Consider the following 6,116-nt stretch of genomic DNA (forward strand, 5'->3'; position numbering starts at 1 on the left):
ATCACACATACACCAAACAGGACACATACCACACACCAGACATACCACAGACACCACACAAACCAAAGATACACATACCACACACACATGCACACCACACAGACTTCTTATACACACAGACCACACACATACACTATGCACTCCACACATATACCACACACCAAACACACCTGTAAACACAGTACAGAAGATACACACCACATACACACATACCATACACACACATACACCAAACACATGACACACACCACGGACACCACACAAATTACAGACACATATACCACACACACACTCCATGCACACCATACAGATGACACACACATACACGCACCCCACAGACAGCACACAAACCACAAACACACAGACCACACACTGGAAATACCCCCCCATACACACAGACCACACACATACATATACCACGCACACTTACCACACACACCAAACTACAGACACACACCATATACACCACACAAACACCACATCATGCATACCACACACACATTCTACACATAACGTACAGCACACACACATTGTGTGTTCGATGCACAGTGAGGCCAAACAATACTGAAACATCGGAGTTTGGAGCAGAGAAATGTTTATTGCAGGGCCAGGCAAGGAGATGGGTGGCTTATGCCTTAAGCTGCAACTCCCGAAAGGCTTTTAGCAAAGCCCTTTAAAGGCAAGATGAGGGAGGGGCGTGGTTAATTGTTGCACCCTTCTTTGTGTTGGATGTAGCTGTCTACGTAGGCCAGGTCAGTAAGGTCCTGATGTTCCTGTTATTCTCTGGTCAGGTCAAGGTTAGGTTACCCTGTATATTTCAGGCTAGGCAGCATTCTTTTTTACAAAAGATGCAGAGCCAGCATGACTAAGCACAGGCAATAGAACACAAAGGTTAAATAAGGTTAAAGTAAAAGGAGCAGATCTAATAAGGAGTCAGATTTGTTCCTCCATATTACAATTCTTCCCTTTTCTTTGATACTCCTCAATCTTGAGGAGAAGGTGTTGGACAACAAGAGGGGAACGGTGTTTTGGATAGAGAGGTTAATCATAAACTCAGCAGAGGAACTCCATTTCACAGTGATTTGGTTTCCACCTCCAATCCTGTTTTATCTTTCCCTAATTCTTTCAGGGAATGGGGTGATTACCACTCTGGCTACTTCCTCCTGAAATGGGACATAGTCCTACCTTGATTTGGGAAATGGGCACAGAGCTGGAAATATTCTCGAGTTCCAAGTCCTGGATCTGAGTCTTATATAATAAAAATCTCATTCCCTGAGGAATTCAGGAGAATAAGCCTGAAAACCAGTCTGGACCTGGCACTTTGGGGGAGACTTGTAGCCAGGTAGCCAGTTGTGTACTTTCATCTAAGTAGGTTTTAACTTCTGATGTGGAATTAACATATATATAACAGGGGCAATTTGACCACTGCACATCTCCTTTTTCTGCTGACATCTGACTAAAACAATTTTATTGTCTAAAAATTTAATAGTTACAAGAGATCTTGAGGTCATATAGTTGCAGCTGCCATCTGCCAGCAGACACTACTTTGAGAATGGCTGATGGCATCCCAAGTATGACAGAGCTCAGAAAATTCAAGTTTTCAGCAATATAGGAATGTGCCTGAAAATCACATGCACAATGGCCACTAGTTTTACCTTGAATGTCTGAACCACATCTACTCCAGTTTTGACTTTCAAATGTATTCCACTCCTCAGTGGCCAAGGCAGATGTACAATGCATGTCTGAAAGGCCACAAAACAGGCTGCTCTGGTCAGTAAAGTTTAAGTTAAATCATGTATCAGCTAGAATGACTTCCCCAGACCTCAAAATATGTACAGATTTCCCATCATCTCCCTTGTTAACTGCAAATTCTTCAACAGACCAAAACATGTCCCTTGATGCCAGGGTGATTTAGCTTCTTGCCCCAGGTCTACATCATGTCCCTTGGCACTAGACCTCCTTTATATTTGCCTAGATACTCATGATGGGGGAAAACTGATCAAATATTGTGAACAGGCTCAGAGGTATGTTAATGGGTATACACTTTATAGGCCATACATTTTATCACTTATACCCAATTGCCACACAAGCATTGTACATGTGCTTTTAGCAGTAGACTTATAAGCAGGCAGTGTTCTCCACAAACATGTAAATTAAGTCTGGTCAATTGACTACATAGGCTTTCCCAAACTGGCTGTGGTGGAACTCCTCAGGAGTCTTAGACTGAATTCCCAAAGGCCTCTCAAGGCCAGGAAATCCATGCCAAAGGCCTGCCATCAGATTCTGCCTTGGTGGCATTCTTGGTCCCCAAAATATGAAGATTCCTGTACATGCCAGGAGACAGTCTTGCCCATTCACCTGATAAGGCTGCTCAGAACCCAAGGATCTCCAGTTTCTGGAGGGACCAGCCAGAGAGAAAAGAAAAATATTTCAGTTTTACTCAGTAAGGTATAATTTACCAAATTTCTGTAAGTCATGAGTAACTTGAGAGGAAGTGCTTCCCTATATCTGGAAAACACAAATCAGAATCAGTGATATTCCAGACAAAACCCATCAACATAACCGTATTCACCAGTTCACTTAGTAACCAATCCTTTTGTTAACTTTTTATGAAGCCATCAGGATTTCCATTAGGGTTTTAAATGTCTTACCCAGTTCAGCAGTATAATCTGAGTATAACCTGGCGATCCAGTGGTTAAGACTCTGCACTTCCACTGCAGGGGGCATGGGTTCAATCCCCGGTCGGGGAATTAAGATTGCGACTTAATTTTGCCATGTCGTGCAGCAAAAAAAAAAAAAAAAAAAAAAAGTATTATAATCTAAGATTTATTAGTCCTTCCTATGAATCTTCTTGAAGATGAAGCAAGTTTGCAAAGCATCAGCTTAACTGTCTATTAAAGACTTAAAAAGGCAAGGTTAAAGATCTGATTACAGTGTGTTAACAAAAAAGCTTAGTCAAGTTGCTGCGATATACAACATTTTCAAATAACCAGAATTATGACTGATAGCATTATACCAGGACATATCTACATTTCAGAAACTTTACATAATTTCTAGAATATATTAATAACATTTATCTGTACTGTATAATCTGAGGAGGCTTATCACCCACTTGATGATGCTTCCCATGTAATTCAACATACCAAATAATACGAGTTAAATACTTCTAAGATGCATCAAGGGCCCTCTAAAGCATCCCAAAGTTAGCTGGAGGGCAAAAGAATTTTAATTAAAATTTGGTATTTGGGAAGTTCCTCAAAAAGTTTCAAAACACTTGGTCAAATAAGATCACAGGTCACTGTAAGACAATACTTGTTTCTTAACCAAAGTGAGAAGAGATCTCAGGAGCAAATATAGATCACTTAAAGGCAAGGAAGTTCACATAATCTGTTACCAAAAGCAGCATTCTAGGGACTTCCCTGGTGGCGCAGTGGTTGGGAATCCGCCTGTCAATGCAGGGGACACGGGTTCGAGCCCTGGTCCAGGAGGATCACCACATGCCATGGAGTAACTGGGCCAGTGCGCCACAACTACTGAGCCTATGCTCTAGAGCCCAGGCTCCGCGATAAGAGAAGCCCCCGCTCACCGCAACTAGAGAAAAGCCCGCACAGCAATGAAGACCCAACAGGGCCAAAAATAAATTAAAAAAAAAAAAAAAAAAAAAAAAAGCATTCTAAGTAAACTTGTTCCCTTAGTAGAGAGGGACCAAATCGAGTCTTGCACCAGCCTGTTTTTAATAACAAAATCCATTTACTTAAGTTTAACCTAATCTCAGCCCAACCATGTGTAAAACTCCCTTTTTATAAAAAATATATCCTACTTTCCTGCTGTATACTGAAATGTTTCCTTTATTATTTTAGTAGCTTTAATTACATATTTAAATTTGAATCCAAAGCTCTAAAAAACCCTTAATTTCTAGTGAAACCCAAGAAGCAATCAACTATTAATTGTCCTTTAGCATTCTGTAGGTTGGCAAACAATTTTTTTTTTTTTTTTTTTGCGGTACACGGTCCTCTCACTGCCGTGGCCTCGCCCACTGCGGAGCACAGGCTCCGGACGCGCAGGCTCACCAGCCATGGCTCACGGGCCCAGCCGCTCCGCTGCATGTGGGATCTTCCAGAACCGGGGCACGAACCCGTGTCCCCTGCATCGGCAGGCGGACTCTCAACCACTGGCCACCAGGGAAGCCCAATAATAATTTTTTAAAACATCTGCTTTTTATAGAAAATATCTCAGTGTGGCACCAAACATAGTCCCAGACACCTTTAGCTTCTATATTCAGTACTTAATGTTTCAGTACCCTGCCTGGGAATGACCTAGCTATATAGTAATCCCCCATCATCCAACCCAAACTAGCACAACTCTAAAATTTAAGTTACCAAATATCTGGAGGGACCACCCTTAAGCAGACATTCCCAAATCATAGCCATTTCTAAAGAGATCACCCAAAAGCTCTCATCCTATTTGCGTCTAATTTACTTATAAGAATTTCATCATACCAAGCTAATTGTTTTTTCTGTTGACGAACTGTGCAACAGAAACAACATAAACCCATTCACCCTCAGTAAAGCCAGGCACAATAAAAGACACGTCTGTACTGACCACACCAACAACTGCCTTCATACTTCCTTGCCAAGAGAACCCCAATACTGTTCAGTTATTAGGCCCATGATTTTCACTGGCCCCTCCTTAGCCCCAGTGGGTGAATGAGGATTAGGTTAAGGCAATCCTGGTGTAATTCCTTTTCTTCTTGGCAATATTTGATTTAATACAGGTGCAACCTTGCTTAAGAACTGTGAAGGCAAATAAGGGAACTTTTGGGTTTCCTTTGCTCTTGAAAGGGACAAAAGGTTCATACTTTCCTGAATCTGGTCATTGTTGGATGAGGACTGGTGCCGTGGAAGCTGTCTTAGGATCAGGAGGGAACAAATCCAAGGACAAAACTGACATGTAAGAATGGCAGAGGAAAATATGGCAAGAACCTGGATCCTTGATGTCACTGATTCACTGACTGAATCTATGCTGGAACCATTAGGAATTAGTCGTAATTGTTTAAGATAGTTTTAGTTGTGTTTTCTATTACAAGCATTTAAAAGCATCCTAAGTAAGTAATGTTAAAGGCATCTCTCACAATTTATACTTATTTTTAGGAAATTCTTTCTAGAAATTTCTATTGCTGGTTATAAGGTTTATCCTAAGTAGTTTGAATTTTCTAAAAGACATGTCTGTATTAGTCAAACCAACAAGCTTAAGCTAGCTTCAATACCACATATCAATTCCATACTGAATATTTCCCAGATCATGAGGACCTGAAGTTCATTTTGGCCTGTTTTCTAAATAGTAGTAAGTATTTAATTTGTAAGCATTTACTTTTAAGCCTATTAAATAGAGCTCATTTACAAGTTAACCTCAGCAATACTATCCAAAGACACCTAATCATAATGAAACACACACATCCAGATAGATCTCATAGCCAGCAAACATATATGCAAGACAAATGTAAACATACACACAGAACAAAATCTAATTCCTGCAGAACAAAAACAAAAAGGTGAAGTCCAACAATTTCCTCAACTTTTTCAAACAAGGATCCTACTTTTTAACAGCAAACAACATGCAAATGTAAAGATAAGGAATTATTATCACACGTGTCATGGCAATTCACCTGGCAAATGCAAACCAAAAATAACAGTTGGAATAGGTTGAATTTACTTAGTTACCTTCAAGCTTGCTCCTCAGAATATTTTCGTTCTCTTGGGGTCAGAATTCTGAAAAAAAGGTATTTTATCAAGCCAGCTTTCTCTTAACTGCATATGCAAAAAGAACCAGTTTTGGAATTTTAAGAGAGTTTCATCTTAATTAATTTAGTCCAGAGTCTAAAGAATGTAGTGGTGGTGAAATGTTAAAAAAAAATCTTTCTCTCTCTTTCTAGGAGCATACTGAAGATCTCCCAGTTTTGCAAAATACATGCTAGGGGGACTACAAGATGGAACAGAGCTCTGATTATCCATACTTAATTATTCATGGCTGGTGTTATCTAATATTAATAAAGCAAACAAATGCAATGCAAAATGGTCTTTCAATCACAGTTCCCCAGCGCCAAAAAGGGAGATAGC

The 6,116-nt window shown here is 40.2% G+C and overlaps 1 long non-coding RNA gene across 1 annotated transcript; it reads right to left on the reverse strand.

The window, feature by feature from the left end:
- Positions 1-578: 578 nt before the first annotated feature.
- On the reverse strand, positions 579-3,526 carry LOC116755309. The gene is made up of 2 exons (XR_004350319.1): positions 2,652-3,526; positions 579-2,395 (listed from the first exon to the last, which is right to left on the reverse strand). It is a non-coding gene; the product is annotated as an uncharacterized LOC116755309 (long non-coding RNA).
- Between the last annotated feature and the right edge of the window lie 2,590 nt (positions 3,527-6,116).

The sequence above is a fragment of the Phocoena sinus genome, chromosome 6 (genome assembly GCF_008692025.1).
Source record: "Phocoena sinus isolate mPhoSin1 chromosome 6, mPhoSin1.pri, whole genome shotgun sequence".
NCBI lineage: Eukaryota > Metazoa > Chordata > Mammalia > Artiodactyla > Phocoenidae > Phocoena > Phocoena sinus.